Genomic DNA, 16,911 nt, shown 5'->3' with positions numbered 1-16,911 from the left:
ACGCGTCCTTTGAGGCTACGTTTCTTAGAATAGGAGCAGATGGATTAAAGCGCACCTAGCAAAAAAACTGTTAGCAAAAAACTAACAGTGTGGGCCTCCTCCATATCCCCTCATAGCCCACACCTTTCCATCTCCAATAAACAGTAGGTGCAATTACTGTCCTATGATGTAACTACATAGATGGACATGCCCAAAAACAACGCGTCCTTTGAGGCTACGTTTCTTAGAATAGGAGCAGATGGATTAAAGCGCACCTAGCAAAAAAACTGTTAGCAAAAAGCTAACAGTGTGGGCCTCCTCCATATCCCCTCATAGCCCACACCTTTCCACCTCCAATAAACAGTAGGTGCGGTTACTGTCCTATAATGTAGCTACATAGATGGACATGCCCAATAACAACGCGTCCTTTGAGGCTGCGTTTCTTAGAATAGGAGCAGATGGATTAAAGCGCACCTAGCAAAAAAACTGTTAGAAAAAAGCTAACAGTGTGGGTCGCCTCCATATCCCCTCATAGCCCACACCTTTCCATCTCCAATAAACAGTAGGTGCGATTTCTGCTTTATAATGTAGCTACATAGACGAGCATGCCCAATAATTACGCGTCCTTTCAGGCTGCGTTTCCTAGACTAGGTACAGATGGATTAAAGCGCACCTAGCAGAAAAACTGTTAGCAAAAAGCTAACAGTGTGGGCCTCCTCCATATCCCCTCATAGCCCACACCTTTCCATCTCCAATAAACAGTAGGTGCGATTACTGTCCTATAATGTAGCTACATAGATGGACATGCCCAAAATCAATGCGTCCTTTGAGGCTGCGTTTCTTAGAATAGGAGCAGATGGATTAAAGCGTACGTAGCAAAAAACTGTTAGCAAAAAGCTAACAGTGTGGGCCTCCTCCATATCCCCTCATAGCCCACACCTTTCCATCTCCAATGAACAGTAGGTTCGATTACTGTCCTATAATGTAGCTACATAGATGGACATGCCCAAAAACAACGCGTCCTTTGAGGCTGCGTTTCTTAAAATAGGAGCAGATGGATTAAAGCGCACCTAGCAAAAAAACTGTTAGCAAAAAGCTAACAGTGTGGGCCTCCTCCATATCCCCTCATAGCCCACACCTTTCCATCTCCAATGAACAGTAGGTGCGATTACTGTCCTATAATGTAGCTACATAGATGGACATGCCCAAAATCAATGCGTCCTTTGAGGCTGCGTTTCTTAGAATAGGAGCAGATGGATTAAAGCGTACGTAGCAAAAAACTGTTAGCAAAAAGCTAACAGTGTGGGCCTCCTCCATATCCCCTCATAGCCCACACCTTTCCATCTATATATATAAAATTGAATGTATGTCTGTCTGCGTGCGTGCGTGCGTGCGTGCGTGTTTGTCCTTTATGCGCTACTACACCATTCATCCGATCGCCATGAAACTTTGGGAAGTTGTTGAGTACACTCCTGGGAAGATTATAGGCATAGTACAAATATCCTACGATAAATGGCGCGCGAGCGTCGTCGAAAGTTACGCCCCCCCCCCCACGTAGATCGAATAAGTAAGCCACCTGCTATTGTGATGTCATCACTGATGTCATCAACATCGGACGCCCTTGAACATGCCCCAACATGTTCTATAAAGCTGCATTGTGATGTCATTAAGGCTCTATTATGACACGTACAGCTTGGAACCACTAGAGCACGCCAGCCAATTACCATTGGAGTTGGAAGTGGGTAAACAAGTACTAGGATATCTTCCTAAGAAGCCACAGCAGCCGGATAAATTGTATGTTCCACCCAACGGCTATTTTATTCAGCCCGCAAGGGGGAAGCAGCGGCCTACAAAATCTAATTCTCTCATTTCCTGATGTCATAGATAGATAGATAGATAGATAGATAGATAGATAGATAGACTGTATGCAATAACCCTGATAGATAGATAGATAGATAGATAGATAGATAGATAGATAGATAGATAGATAGATAGATAGATAGACTGTATGCAATGACACGTACAGCTTGAAACCATAAATACTAGAGCACGCCAGCCATTTACAGTCAGTCTGCATTGAAGTTGGAAGTGGGCAAACATGTACTAGGCCAGTGATGGCGAACCTTTTAGGGACCGAGTGCCCAAACTACAACCCAAAACCCACTTATGTATCGCAAAGTGCCAACACGTCAGGGGGCGGGGCTTATCACAACGTATGATTTTACCCCCGTCGTTCTAAAAAGGACAAGGCTGTTTCAGAATAGACCGGGTGCAGATTCTGACTGCTTTTTGGACGCGGAAATACTGCAGAATGTGCTCAGCGGAGATTTCTGTGGAAAATTCTGCAGCATTTCCGCATCTAAAAAGCAGTCAAAATCTGCACCCGGTCTATTCTGAAAGAGCCCTGCCCATTTCTGCCACATGTACACATACCCCAGCGGTAATAGTGACACCTTCACCCCAGCGATAATAGTGACATCCCACAGCAGTAATAATAGTGACACTCCCCCCATTAGTAATAAGAGTGACATACCCCAGCGGTAAACCTCAGTGGTCGCTGCTGCCGTCATCTAGATATATAAAAACGTAGTATGTATGTATGTCTGTCTTCGCAGCAACGCGCGAACATGCCCCAACATGTTCTCATAAGCTGCATTGTGATGTCATTAAGGCTCTATTATGACACGTACAGCTTGGAACCACTAGAGCACGCCAGCCAATTACCATTGGAGTTGGAAGTGGGTAAACAAGTACTAGGATATCTTCCTAAGAAGCCACAGCAGCCGGATAAATTGTATGTTCCACCCAACGGCTATTTTATTCAGCCCGCAAGGGGGAAGCAGCGGCCTACAAAATCTCATTCAGGTAGGTAGGTTCAGTTCTTGGAGGTTGGGGAATGCTTATGGGCAAGGCCTTATGTCTCATCCCAACTCGATTATTCAATTCTAAGCGCAAAAGAATTAGCGTCCAAATTTTATGTACGGAATTTAATTCTCTCATTTCCCAATGTCATAGAAACTTGAAATTTGGCTCGAGCATTGATTATGTCATAAATAGGAAAAGTTAATGGGTCCCAACTCGATTATTCAATTCAAAGCGCCAAAGAATTAGCGTTCAAATTTTACGTACGGAATCTAATTCTCTCATTTCCTGATGTCATAGATAGATAGATAGATAGACTGTATGCAATAACCCAGATAGATAGATAGATAGATAGATAGACAGACTGTATGCAATGACACGTACAGCTTGGAACCATAAATACTAGAGCACGCCAGCCATTTACAGTCAGTCTCCATTGGAGTTGGAAGTGGGCAAACATGTACTAGGCTATCTTCCCAAGAAGCCACAGCAGCCGGATAAATTGGATGTTCCACACAACGGCTATTTTATTCAGCCTGCAAGGGGGCAAGCAGCGGCCTACAAAACCTCAGTGGTCGCTGCTGCCGTCATCTAGATATATAAAAACGAATGTATGTATGTCTGTCTGTCTTCGCAGCAACGCGCGACGGGTACGCTAGTCTCCAATAAAAAGTAGGTGCGATTACTGTCCTTTAATGTAGCTACATAGACGGACATGCCCAATAACAACGCATCCTTTGAGGCTGCGTTTCTTAAAATAGGAGCAGATGGATTAAAGCGCACCTAGCAAAAAAACTGTTAGCAAAAAGCTAACAGTGTGGGCCTCCTCCATATCCCCTCATAGCCCACACCTTTCCATCTCCAATGAACAGTAGGTGCGATTACTGTCCTATAATGTAGCTACATAGACGTACATGCCCAATAACAACGCGTCCTTTGAGGCTGCGTTTCTTAGAATAGGAGCAGTAGGATTAAGCGCACCTAGCAAAAAAACTGTTAGCAAAAAGCTAACAGTGTGGGCCTCCTCCATATCCCCTCATAGCCCACACCTTTCCATCTCCAATAAAAAGTAGGTGCGATTACTGTCCTTTAATGTAGCTACATAGACGGACATGCCCAATAACAACGCATCCTTTGAGGCTGCGTTTCTTAAAATAGGAGCAGATGGATTAAAGCGCACCTAGCAAAAAAACTGTTAGCAAAAAGCTAACAGTGTGGGCCTCCTCCATATCCCCTCATAGCCCACACCTTTCCATCTCCAATGTACAGTAGGTGCGATTACTGCCCTATAATGTAGCTACATAGACGGACATGCCCAAGAACTACGCGTCCTTTGAGGGCTCAGTCACATGGGCTGATTGGCGCCCGTGTTACTGCAGGTAGCAGATGGCCTTAACTGAAGACGGACATCTCTCTGCAGCGCCGGAGCAAAGAACATGTGACCGGCTTCATTGCCGGTCATGTGTTCTTTCATCAGCGCTGCAGAAAGACGTCCGTCTTCAGGTATGGCTGTCTTCTAACTGTCAGTCACAGGGCAGCATTGGCGCCGGTGTACGGGTGCCCTTGCCACCGTGTGACTGAGCCCTGAGGCTGCGTTTCTTAAAATAGGAGCAGATGGATTAAAGCGCACCTAGCAAAAAAACTGTTAGCAAAAAGCTAACAGTGTGGGCCTCCTCCATATCCCCTCATAGCCCACACCTTTCCATCTCCAATAAAAAGTAGGTGCGATTACTGTCCTTTAATGTAGCTACATAGACGGACATGCCCAATAACAACGCATCCTTTGAGGCTGCGTTTCTTAAAATAGGAGCAGATAGATTAAAGCGCACCCAGCAAAAAAACTGTTAGCAAAAAGCTAACAGTGTGGGCCTCCTCCATATCCCCTCATAGCCCACACCTTTCCATCTCCAATGTACAGTAGGTGCGATTACTGCCCTATAATGTAGCTACATAGATGGACATGCCCAAGAACTACGCGTCCTTTGAGGGCTCAGTCATACGGGCTGATTAGCACCCGTGTTACTGCAGGTAGCAGACGGCCTTAACTGAAGACGGACATCTCTCTGCAGCGCCGGAGGAAAGAACATGTGACAGGCTTCATTGCCGGTCATGTGTTCTTTCATCAGCGCTGCAGAAAGACGTCCGTCTTCAGGTACGGCTGTCTTCTAACTGTCAGTCACAGGGGAGCATTGGCGCCGGTGTACGGGTGCCGATGTCACCGTGTGATTGAGCCCTGAGGCTGCGTTTCTTAAAATAGGAGCAGATGGATTAAAGCGCACCTAGCAAAAAAACTGTTAGCAAAAAGCTAACAGTGTGGGCATCCTCCATATCCCCTCATAGCCCACACCTTTCCATCTCCAATGAACAGTACGTGCGATTTCTGCTTTATAATGTAGCTACATAGACGGGCATGCCCAATAATTACGCGTCCTTTCAGGCTGTGTTTCCTAGACTAGGAGCAGATGGATTAAAGCGCACCTAGCAAAAAAACTGTTAGCAAAAAGCTAACAGTGTGGGCCTCCTCCATATCCCCTCATAGCCCACACCTTTCCATCTCCAATAAACAGTAGGTGCGATTACTGTCCTATAATGTAACTACAAAGATGGACATGCCCAAAAACAACGCGTCCTTTGAGGCTACGTTTCTTATAATAGGAGCAGATGGATTAAAGCGCATCTAGCAAAAAAACTGTTAGCAAAAAGCTAACAGTGTGGGCCTCCTCCATATCCCCTCATAGCCCACACCTTTCCATCTCCAATGAACAGTAGGTGCGATTACTGTCCTATAATGTAGCTACATAGACGGACATGCCCAATAACAACGCATCCTTTGAGGCTGCGTTTCTTAAAATAGGAGCAGATGGATTAAAGCGCACCTAGCAAAAAAACTGTTAGCAAAAAGCTAACAGTGTGGGCCTCCTCCATATCCCCTCATAGCCCACACCTTTCCATCTCCAATAAAAAGTAGGTGCGATTACTGTCCTTTAATGTAGCTACATAGACGGACATGCCCAATAACAACGCATCCTTTGAGGCTGCGTTTTCTTAAAATAGGAGCAGATAGATTAAAGCGCACCCAGCAAAAAAACTGTTAGCAAAAAGCTAACAGTGTGGGCCTCCTCCATATCCCCTCATAGCCCACACCTTTCCATCTCCAATGTACAGTAGGTGCGATTACTGCCCTATAATGTAGCTACATAGATGGACATGCCCAAGAACTACGCGTCCTTTGAGGGCTCAGTCATACGGACTGATTGGCACCCGTGTTACTGCAGGTAGCAGACGGCCTTAACTGAAGACGGACATCTCTCTGCAGCGCCGGAGGAAAGAACATGTGACAGGCTTCATTGCCGGTCATGTGTTCTTTCATCAGCGCTGCAGAAAGACGTCCGTCTTCAGGTACGGCTGTCTTCTAACTGTCAGTCACAGGGGAGCATTGGCGCCGGTGTACGGGTGCCGATGCCACCGTGTGATTGAGCCCTGAGGCTGCGTTTCTTAAAATAGGAGCAGATGGATTAAAGCGCACCTAGCAAAAAAACTGTTAGCAAAAAGCTAACAGTGTGGGCCTCCTCCATATCCCCTCATAGCCCACACCTTTCCATCTCCAATAAAAAGTAGGTGCGATTACTGTCCTTTAATGTAGCTACATAGACGGACATGCCCAATAACAACGCATCCTTTGAGGCTGCGTTTCTTAAAATAGGAGCAGATGGATTAAAGCGCACCTAGCAAAAAAACTGTTAGCAAAAAGCTAACAGTGTGGGCCTCCTCCATATCCCCTCATAGCCCACACCTTTCCATCTCCAATGTACAGTAGGTGCGATTACTGCCCTATAATGTAGCTACATAGACGGACATGCCCAAGAACTACGCGTCCTTTGAGGGCTCAGTCACACGGGCTGATTGGCGCCCGTGTTACTGCAGGTAGCAGACGGCCTTAACTGAAGACGGACATCTCTCTGCAGCGCCGGAGGAAAGAACATGTGACCGGCTTTATTGCCGGTCATGTGTTCTTTCATCAGCGCTGCAGAAAGACGTCCGTCTTTAGGTACGGCTGTCTACTAACTGTCAGTCACAGGGGAGCATTGGCGCCGGTGTACGGGTGCCGATGCCACCGTGTGACTGAGCCCTGAGGCTGCGTTTCTTAAAATAGGAGCAGATGGATTAAAGCGCACCTAGCAAAAAAACTGTTAGCAAAAAGCTAACAGTGTGGGCCTCCTCCATATCCCCTCACAGCCCACACCTTTCCATCTCCAATAAACAGTAGGTGCGATTACTGTCCTATAATGTAGCTACATAGATGGACATGCCCAATAACAACGCGTCCTTTGAGGCTGCGTTTCTTAGAATAGGAGCCGTAGGATTAAAGCGCACCTAGCAAAAAAACTGTTAGCAAAAAGCTAACAGTGTGGGCCTCCTCCATATCCCCTCATAGCCCACACCTTTCCACCTCCAATAAACAGTAGGTGCGATTACTGTCCTATAATGTAGCTACATAGATGGACATGCCCAATAACAACGCGTCCTTTGAGGCTGCGTTTCTTAGAATAGGAGCAGATGGATTAAAGCGCACCTAGCAAAAAAACTGTTAGAAAAAAGCTAACAGTGTGGGTCGCCTCCATATCCCCTCATAGCCCACACCTTTCCATCTCCAATAAACAGTAGGTGCGATTTCTGCTTTATAATGTAGCTACATAGACGAGCATGCCCAATAATTACGCGTCCTTTCAGGCTGCGTTTCCTAGACTAGGTACAGATGGATTAAAGCGCACCTAGCAGAAAAACTGTTAGCAAAAAGCTAACAGTGTGGGCCTCCTCCATATCCCCTCATAGCCCACACCTTTCCATCTCCAATAAACAGTAGGTGCGATTACTGTCCTATAATGTAGCTACATAGATGGACATGCCCATAATCAACGCGTCCTTTGAGGCTGCGTTTCTTAGAATAGGAGCAGATGGATTAAAGCGTACGTAGCAAAAAACTGTTAGCAAAAAGCTAACAGTGTGGGCCTCCTCCATATCCCCTCATAGCCCACACCTTTCCATCTCCAATGAACAGTAGGTTCGATTACTGTCCTATAATGTAGCTACATAGATGGACATGCCCAAAAACAACGCGTCCTTTGAGGCTGCGTTTCTTAAAATAGGAGCAGATGGATTAAAGCGCACCTAGCAAAAAAACTGTTAGCAAAAAGCTAACAGTGTGAGCCTCCTCCATATCCCCTCATAGCCCACACCTTTCCACCTCCAATAAACAGTAGGTGCGATTACTGTCCTATAATGTAGCTACATAGATGGACATGCCCAATAACAACGCGTCCTTTGAGGCTGCGTTTCTTAGAATAGGAGCAGATGGATTAAAGCGCACCTAGCAAAAAAACTGTTAGCAAAAAGCTAACAGTGTGGGCCTCCTCCATATCCCCTCATAGCCCACACCTTTCCATCTCCAATGAACAGTAGGTGCGATTACTGTCCTATAATGTAGCTACATAGACGTACATGCCCAATAACAACGCGTCCTTTGAGGCTGCGTTTCTTAGAATAGGAGCAGTAGGATTAAGCGCACCTAGCAAAAAAACTGTTAGCAAAAAGCTAACAGTGTGGGCCTCCTCCATATCCCCTCATAGCCCACACCTTTCCATCTCCAATGTACAGTAGGTGCGATTACTGCCCTATAATGTAGCTACATAGATGGACATGCCCAAGAACTACGCGTCCTTTGAGGGCTCAGTCACATGGGCTGATTGGCGCCCGTGTTACTGCAGGTAGCAGATGGCCTTAACTGAAGACGGACATCTCTCTGCAGCGCCGGAGCAAAGAACATGTGACCGGCTTCATTGCCGGTCATGTGTTCTTTCATCAGCGCTGCAGAAAGACGTCCGTCTTCAGGTATGGCTGTCTTCTAACTGTCAGTCACAGGGCAGCATTGGCGCCGGTGTACGGGTGCCCTTGCCACCGTGTGACTGAGCCCTGAGGCTGCGTTTCTTAAAATAGGAGCAGATGGATTAAAGCGCACCTAGCAAAAAAACTGTTAGCAAAAAGCTAACAGTGTGGGCCTCCTCCATATCCCCTCATAGCCCACACCTTTCCATCTCCAATGTACAGTAGGTGCGATTACTGCCCTATAATGTAGCTACATAGATGGACATGCCCAAGAACTACGCGTCCTTTGAGGGCTCAGTCATACGGGCTGATTAGCACCCGTGTTACTGCAGGTAGCAGACGGCCTTAACTGAAGACGGACATCTCTCTGCAGCGCCGGAGGAAAGAACATGTGACAGGCTTCATTGCCGGTCATGTGTTCTTTCATCAGCGCTGCAGAAAGACGTCCGTCTTCAGGTACGGCTGTCTTCTAACTGTCAGTCACAGGGGAGCATTGGCGCCGGTGTACGGGTGCCGATGTCACCGTGTGATTGAGCCCTGAGGCTGCGTTTCTTAAAATAGGAGCAGATGGATTAAAGCGCACCTAGCAAAAAAACTGTTAGCAAAAAGCTTACAGTGTGGGCCTCCTCCATATCCCCTCATAGCCCACACCTTTCCATCTCCAATGTACAGTAGGTGCGATTACTGCCCTATAATGTAGCTACATAGATGGACATGCCCAAGAACTACGCGTCCTTTGAGGGCTCAGTCACATGGGCTGATTGGCGCCCGTGTTACTGCAGGTAGCAGATGGCCTTAACTGAAGACGGACATCTCTCTGCAGCGCCGGAGCAAAGAACATGTGACCGGCTTCATTGCCGGTCATGTGTTCTTTCATCAGCGCTGCAGAAAGACGTCCGTCTTCAGGTATGGCTGTCTTCTAACTGTCAGTCACAGGGCAGCATTGGCGCCGGTGTACGGGTGCCCTTGCCACCGTGTGACTGAGCCCTGAGGCTGCGTTTCTTAAAATAGGAGCAGATGGATTAAAGCGCACCTAGCAAAAAAACTGTTAGCAAAAAGCTAACAGTGTGGGCCTCCTCCATATCCCCTCATAGCCCACACCTTTCCATCTCCAATAAAAAGTAGGTGCGATTACTGTCCTTTAATGTAGCTACATAGACGGACATGCCCAATAACAACGCATCCTTTGAGGCTGCGTTTCTTAAAATAGGAGCAGATAGATTAAAGCGCACCCAGCAAAAAAACTGTTAGCAAAAAGCTAACAGTGTGGGCCTCCTCCATATCCCCTCATAGCCCACACCTTTCCACCTCCAATAAACAGTAGGTGCGATTACTGTCCTATAATGTAGCTACATAGATGGACATGCCCAATAACAACGCGTCCTTTGAGGCTGCGTTTCTTAGAATAGGAGCAGATGGATTAAAGCGCACCTAGCAAAAAAACTGTTAGAAAAAAGCTAACAGTGTGGGTCGCCTCCATATCCCCTCATAGCCCACACCTTTCCATCTCCAATAAACAGTAGGTGCGATTTCTGCTTTATAATGTAGCTACATAGACGAGCATGCCCAATAATTACGCGTCCTTTCAGGCTGCGTTTCCTAGACTAGGTACAGATGGATTAAAGCGCACCTAGCAGAAAAACTGTTAGCAAAAAGCTAACAGTGTGGGCCTCCTCCATATCCCCTCATAGCCCACACCTTTCCATCTCCAATAAACAGTAGGTGCGATTACTGTCCTATAATGTAGCTACATAGATGGACATGCCCATAATCAACGCGTCCTTTGAGGCTGCGTTTCTTAGAATAGGAGCAGATGGATTCAAGCGTACGTAGCAAAAAACTGTTAGCAAAAAGCTAACAGTGTGGGCCTCCTCCATATCCCCTCATAGCCCACACCTTTCCATCTCCAATGAACAGTAGGTGCGATTACTGTCCTATAATGTAGCTACATAGATGGACATGCCCAAAAACAACGCGTCCTTTGAGGCTGCGTTTCTTAAAATAGGAGCAGATGGATTAAAGCGCACCTAGCAAAAAAACTGTTAGCAAAAAGCTAACAGTGTGAGCCTCCTCCATATCCCCTCATAGCCCACACCTTTCCACCTCCAATAAACAGTAGGTGCGATTACTGTCCTATAATGTAGCTACATAGATGGACATGCCCAATAACAACGCGTCCTTTGAGGCTGCGTTTCTTAGAATAGGAGCAGATGGATTAAAGCGCACCTAGCAAAAAAACTGTTAGCAAAAAGCTAACAGTGTGGGCCTCCTCCATATCCCCTCATAGCCCACACCTTTCCATCTCCAATGAACAGTAGGTGCGATTACTGTCCTATAATGTAGCTACATAGACGTACATGCCCAATAACAACGCGTCCTTTGAGGCTGCGTTTCTTAGAATAGGAGCAGTAGGATTAAGCGCACCTAGCAAAAAAACTGTTAGCAAAAAGCTAACAGTGTGGGCCTCCTCCATATCCCCTCATAGCCCACACCTTTCCATCTCCAATAAAAAGTAGGTGCGATTACTGTCCTTTAATGTAGCTACATAGACGGACATGCCCAATAACAACGCATCCTTTGAGGCTGCGTTTCTTAAAATAGGAGCAGATGGATTAAAGCGCACCTAGCAAAAAAACTGTTAGCAAAAAGCTAACAGTGTGGGCCTCCTCCATATCCCCTCATAGCCCACACCTTTCCATCTCCAATGTACAGTAGGTGCGATTACTGCCCTATAATGTAGCTACATAGACGGACATGCCCAAGAACTACGCGTCCTTTGAGGGCTCAGTCACATGGGCTGATTGGCGCCCGTGTTACTGCAGGTAGCAGATGGCCTTAACTGAAGACGGACATCTCTCTGCAGCGCCGGAGCAAAGAACATGTGACCGGCTTCATTGCCGGTCATGTGTTCTTTCATCAGCGCTGCAGAAAGACGTCCGTCTTCAGGTATGGCTGTCTTCTAACTGTCAGTCACAGGGCAGCATTGGCGCCGGTGTACGGGTGCCCTTGCCACCGTGTGACTGAGCCCTGAGGCTGCGTTTCTTAAAATAGGAGCAGATGGATTAAAGCGCACCTAGCAAAAAAACTGTTAGCAAAAAGCTAACAGTGTGGGCCTCCTCCATATCCCCTCATAGCCCACACCTTTCCATCTCCAATAAAAAGTAGGTGCGATTACTGTCCTTTAATGTAGCTACATAGACGGACATGCCCAATAACAACGCATCCTTTGAGGCTGCGTTTCTTAAAATAGGAGCAGATAGATTAAAGCGCACCCAGCAAAAAAACTGTTAGCAAAAAGCTAACAGTGTGGGCCTCCTCCATATCCCCTCATAGCCCACACCTTTCCATCTCCAATGTACAGTAGGTGCGATTACTGCCCTATAATGTAGCTACATAGATGGACATGCCCAAGAACTACGCGTCCTTTGAGGGCTCAGTCATACGGGCTGATTAGCACCCGTGTTACTGCAGGTAGCAGACGGCCTTAACTGAAGACGGACATCTCTCTGCAGCGCCGGAGGAAAGAACATGTGACAGGCTTCATTGCCGGTCATGTGTTCTTTCATCAGCGCTGCAGAAAGACGTCCGTCTTCAGGTACGGCTGTCTTCTAACTGTCAGTCACAGGGGAGCATTGGCGCCGGTGTACGGGTGCCGATGTCACCGTGTGATTGAGCCCTGAGGCTGCGTTTCTTAAAATAGGAGCAGATGGATTAAAGCGCACCTAGCAAAAAAACTGTTAGCAAAAAGCTAACAGTGTGGGCATCCTCCATATCCCCTCATAGCCCACACCTTTCCATCTCCAATGAACAGTACGTGCGATTTCTGCTTTATAATGTAGCTACATAGACGGGCATGCCCAATAATTACGCGTCCTTTCAGGCTGCGTTTCCTAGACTAGGAGCAGATGGATTAAAGCGCACCTAGCAAAAAAACTGTTAGCAAAAAGCTAACAGTGTGGGCCTCCTCCATATCCCCTCATAGCCCACACCTTTCCATCTCCAATAAACAGTAGGTGCGATTACTGTCCTATAATGTAACTACAAAGATGGACATGCCCAAAAACAACGCGTCCTTTGAGGCTACGTTTCTTATAATAGGAGCAGATGGATTAAAGCGCATCTAGCAAAAAAACTGTTAGCAAAAAGCTAACAGTGTGGGCCTCCTCCATATCCCCTCATAGCCCACACCTTTCCATCTCCAATGAACAGTAGGTGCGATTACTGTCCTATAATGTAGCTACATAGACGGACATGCCCAATAACAACGCATCCTTTGAGGCTGCGTTTCTTAAAATAGGAGCAGATGGATTAAAGCGCACCTAGCAAAAAAACTGTTAGCAAAAAGCTAACAGTGTGGGCCTCCTCCATATCCCCTCATAGCCCACACCTTTCCATCTCCAATAAAAAGTAGGTGCGATTACTGTCCTTTAATGTAGCTACATAGACGGACATGCCCAATAACAACGCATCCTTTGAGGCTGCGTTTTCTTAAAATAGGAGCAGATAGATTAAAGCGCACCCAGCAAAAAAACTGTTAGCAAAAAGCTAACAGTGTGGGCCTCCTCCATATCCCCTCATAGCCCACACCTTTCCATCTCCAATGTACAGTAGGTGCGATTACTGCCCTATAATGTAGCTACATAGATGGACATGCCCAAGAACTACGCGTCCTTTGAGGGCTCAGTCATACGGACTGATTGGCACCCGTGTTACTGCAGGTAGCAGACGGCCTTAACTGAAGACGGACATCTCTCTGCAGCGCCGGAGGAAAGAACATGTGACAGGCTTCATTGCCGGTCATGTGTTCTTTCATCAGCGCTGCAGAAAGACGTCCGTCTTCAGGTACGGCTGTCTTCTAACTGTCAGTCACAGGGGAGCATTGGCGCCGGTGTACGGGTGCCGATGCCACCGTGTGATTGAGCCCTGAGGCTGCGTTTCTTAAAATAGGAGCAGATGGATTAAAGCGCACCTAGCAAAAAAACTGTTAGCAAAAAGCTAACAGTGTGGGCCTCCTCCATATCCCCTCATAGCCCACACCTTTCCATCTCCAATAAAAAGTAGGTGCGATTACTGTCCTTTAATGTAGCTACATAGACGGACATGCCCAATAACAACGCATCCTTTGAGGCTGCGTTTCTTAAAATAGGAGCAGATGGATTAAAGCGCACCTAGCAAAAAAACTGTTAGCAAAAAGCTAACAGTGTGGGCCTCCTCCATATCCCCTCATAGCCCACACCTTTCCATCTCCAATGAACAGTAGGTGCGATTACTGTCCTATAATGTAGCTACATAGACGTACATGCCCAATAACAACGCGTCCTTTGAGGCTGCGTTTCTTAGAATAGGAGCAGTAGGATTAAGCGCACCTAGCAAAAAAACTGTTAGCAAAAAGCTAACAGTGTGGGCCTCCTCCATATCCCCTCATAGCCCACACCTTTCCATCTCCAATAAAAAGTAGGTGCGATTACTGTCCTTTAATGTAGCTACATAGACGGACATGCCCAATAACAACGCATCCTTTGAGGCTGCGTTTCTTAAAATAGGAGCAGATGGATTAAAGCGCACCTAGCAAAAAAACTGTTAGCAAAAAGCTAACAGTGTGGGCCTCCTCCATATCCCCTCATAGCCCACACCTTTCCATCTCCAATGTACAGTAGGTGCGATTACTGCCCTATAATGTAGCTACATAGACGGACATGCCCAAGAACTACGCGTCCTTTGAGGGCTCAGTCACATGGGCTGATTGGCGCCCGTGTTACTGCAGGTAGCAGATGGCCTTAACTGAAGACGGACATCTCTCTGCAGCGCCGGAGCAAAGAACATGTGACCGGCTTCATTGCCGGTCATGTGTTCTTTCATCAGCGCTGCAGAAAGACGTCCGTCTTCAGGTATGGCTGTCTTCTAACTGTCAGTCACAGGGCAGCATTGGCGCCGGTGTACGGGTGCCCTTGCCACCGTGTGACTGAGCCCTGAGGCTGCGTTTCTTAAAATAGGAGCAGATGGATTAAAGCGCACCTAGCAAAAAAACTGTTAGCAAAAAGCTAACAGTGTGGGCCTCCTCCATATCCCCTCATAGCCCACACCTTTCCATCTCCAATAAAAAGTAGGTGCGATTACTGTCCTTTAATGTAGCTACATAGACGGACATGCCCAATAACAACGCATCCTTTGAGGCTGCGTTTCTTAAAATAGGAGCAGATAGATTAAAGCGCACCCAGCAAAAAAACTGTTAGCAAAAAGCTAACAGTGTGGGCCTCCTCCATATCCCCTCATAGCCCACACCTTTCCATCTCCAATGTACAGTAGGTGCGATTACTGCCCTATAATGTAGCTACATAGATGGACATGCCCAAGAACTACGCGTCCTTTGAGGGCTCAGTCATACGGGCTGATTAGCACCCGTGTTACTGCAGGTAGCAGACGGCCTTAACTGAAGACGGACATCTCTCTGCAGCGCCGGAGGAAAGAACATGTGACAGGCTTCATTGCCGGTCATGTGTTCTTTCATCAGCGCTGCAGAAAGACGTCCGTCTTCAGGTACGGCTGTCTTCTAACTGTCAGTCACAGGGGAGCATTGGCGCCGGTGTACGGGTGCCGATGTCACCGTGTGATTGAGCCCTGAGGCTGCGTTTCTTAAAATAGGAGCAGATGGATTAAAGCGCACCTAGCAAAAAAACTGTTAGCAAAAAGCTAACAGTGTGGGCATCCTCCATATCCCCTCATAGCCCACACCTTTCCATCTCCAATGAACAGTACGTGCGATTTCTGCTTTATAATGTAGCTACATAGACGGGCATGCCCAATAATTACGCGTCCTTTCAGGCTGTGTTTCCTAGACTAGGAGCAGATGGATTAAAGCGCACCTAGCAAAAAAACTGTTAGCAAAAAGCTAACAGTGTGGGCCTCCTCCATATCCCCTCATAGCCCACACCTTTCCATCTCCAATAAACAGTAGGTGCGATTACTGTCCTATAATGTAACTACAAAGATGGACATGCCCAAAAACAACGCGTCCTTTGAGGCTACGTTTCTTATAATAGGAGCAGATGGATTAAAGCGCATCTAGCAAAAAAACTGTTAGCAAAAAGCTAACAGTGTGGGCCTCCTCCATATCCCCTCATAGCCCACACCTTTCCATCTCCAATGAACAGTAGGTGCGATTACTGTCCTATAATGTAGCTACATAGACGGACATGCCCAATAACAACGCATCCTTTGAGGCTGCGTTTCTTAAAATAGGAGCAGATGGATTAAAGCGCACCTAGCAAAAAAACTGTTAGCAAAAAGCTAACAGTGTGGGCCTCCTCCATATCCCCTCATAGCCCACACCTTTCCATCTCCAATAAAAAGTAGGTGCGATTACTGTCCTTTAATGTAGCTACATAGACGGACATGCCCAATAACAACGCATCCTTTGAGGCTGCGTTTTCTTAAAATAGGAGCAGATAGATTAAAGCGCACCCAGCAAAAAAACTGTTAGCAAAAAGCTAACAGTGTGGGCCTCCTCCATATCCCCTCATAGCCCACACCTTTCCATCTCCAATGTACAGTAGGTGCGATTACTGCCCTATAATGTAGCTACATAGATGGACATGCCCAAGAACTACGCGTCCTTTGAGGGCTCAGTCATACGGACTGATTGGCACCCGTGTTACTGCAGGTAGCAGACGGCCTTAACTGAAGACGGACATCTCTCTGCAGCGCCGGAGGAAAGAACATGTGACAGGCTTCATTGCCGGTCATGTGTTCTTTCATCAGCGCTGCAGAAAGACGTCCGTCTTCAGGTACGGCTGTCTTCTAACTGTCAGTCACAGGGGAGCATTGGCGCCGGTGTACGGGTGCCGATGCCACCGTGTGATTGAGCCCTGAGGCTGCGTTTCTTAAAATAGGAGCAGATGGATTAAAGCGCACCTAGCAAAAAAACTGTTAGCAAAAAGCTAACAGTGTGGGCCTCCTCCATATCCCCTCATAGCCCACACCTTTCCATCTCCAATAAAAAGTAGGTGCGATTACTGTCCTTTAATGTAGCTACATAGACGGACATGCCCAATAACAACGCATCCTTTGAGGCTGCGTTTCTTAAAATAGGAGCAGATGGATTAAAGCGCACCTAGCAAAAAAACTGTTAGCAAAAAGCTAACAGTGTGGGCCTCCTCCATATCCCCTCATAGCCCACACCTTTCCATC

This window comes from Eleutherodactylus coqui, chromosome 1 (genome assembly GCF_035609145.1).
Source record: "Eleutherodactylus coqui strain aEleCoq1 chromosome 1, aEleCoq1.hap1, whole genome shotgun sequence".
Taxonomy (NCBI): Eukaryota; Metazoa; Chordata; class Amphibia; order Anura; family Eleutherodactylidae; genus Eleutherodactylus; species Eleutherodactylus coqui.
This window is presented reverse-complemented; position numbering follows the sequence as displayed.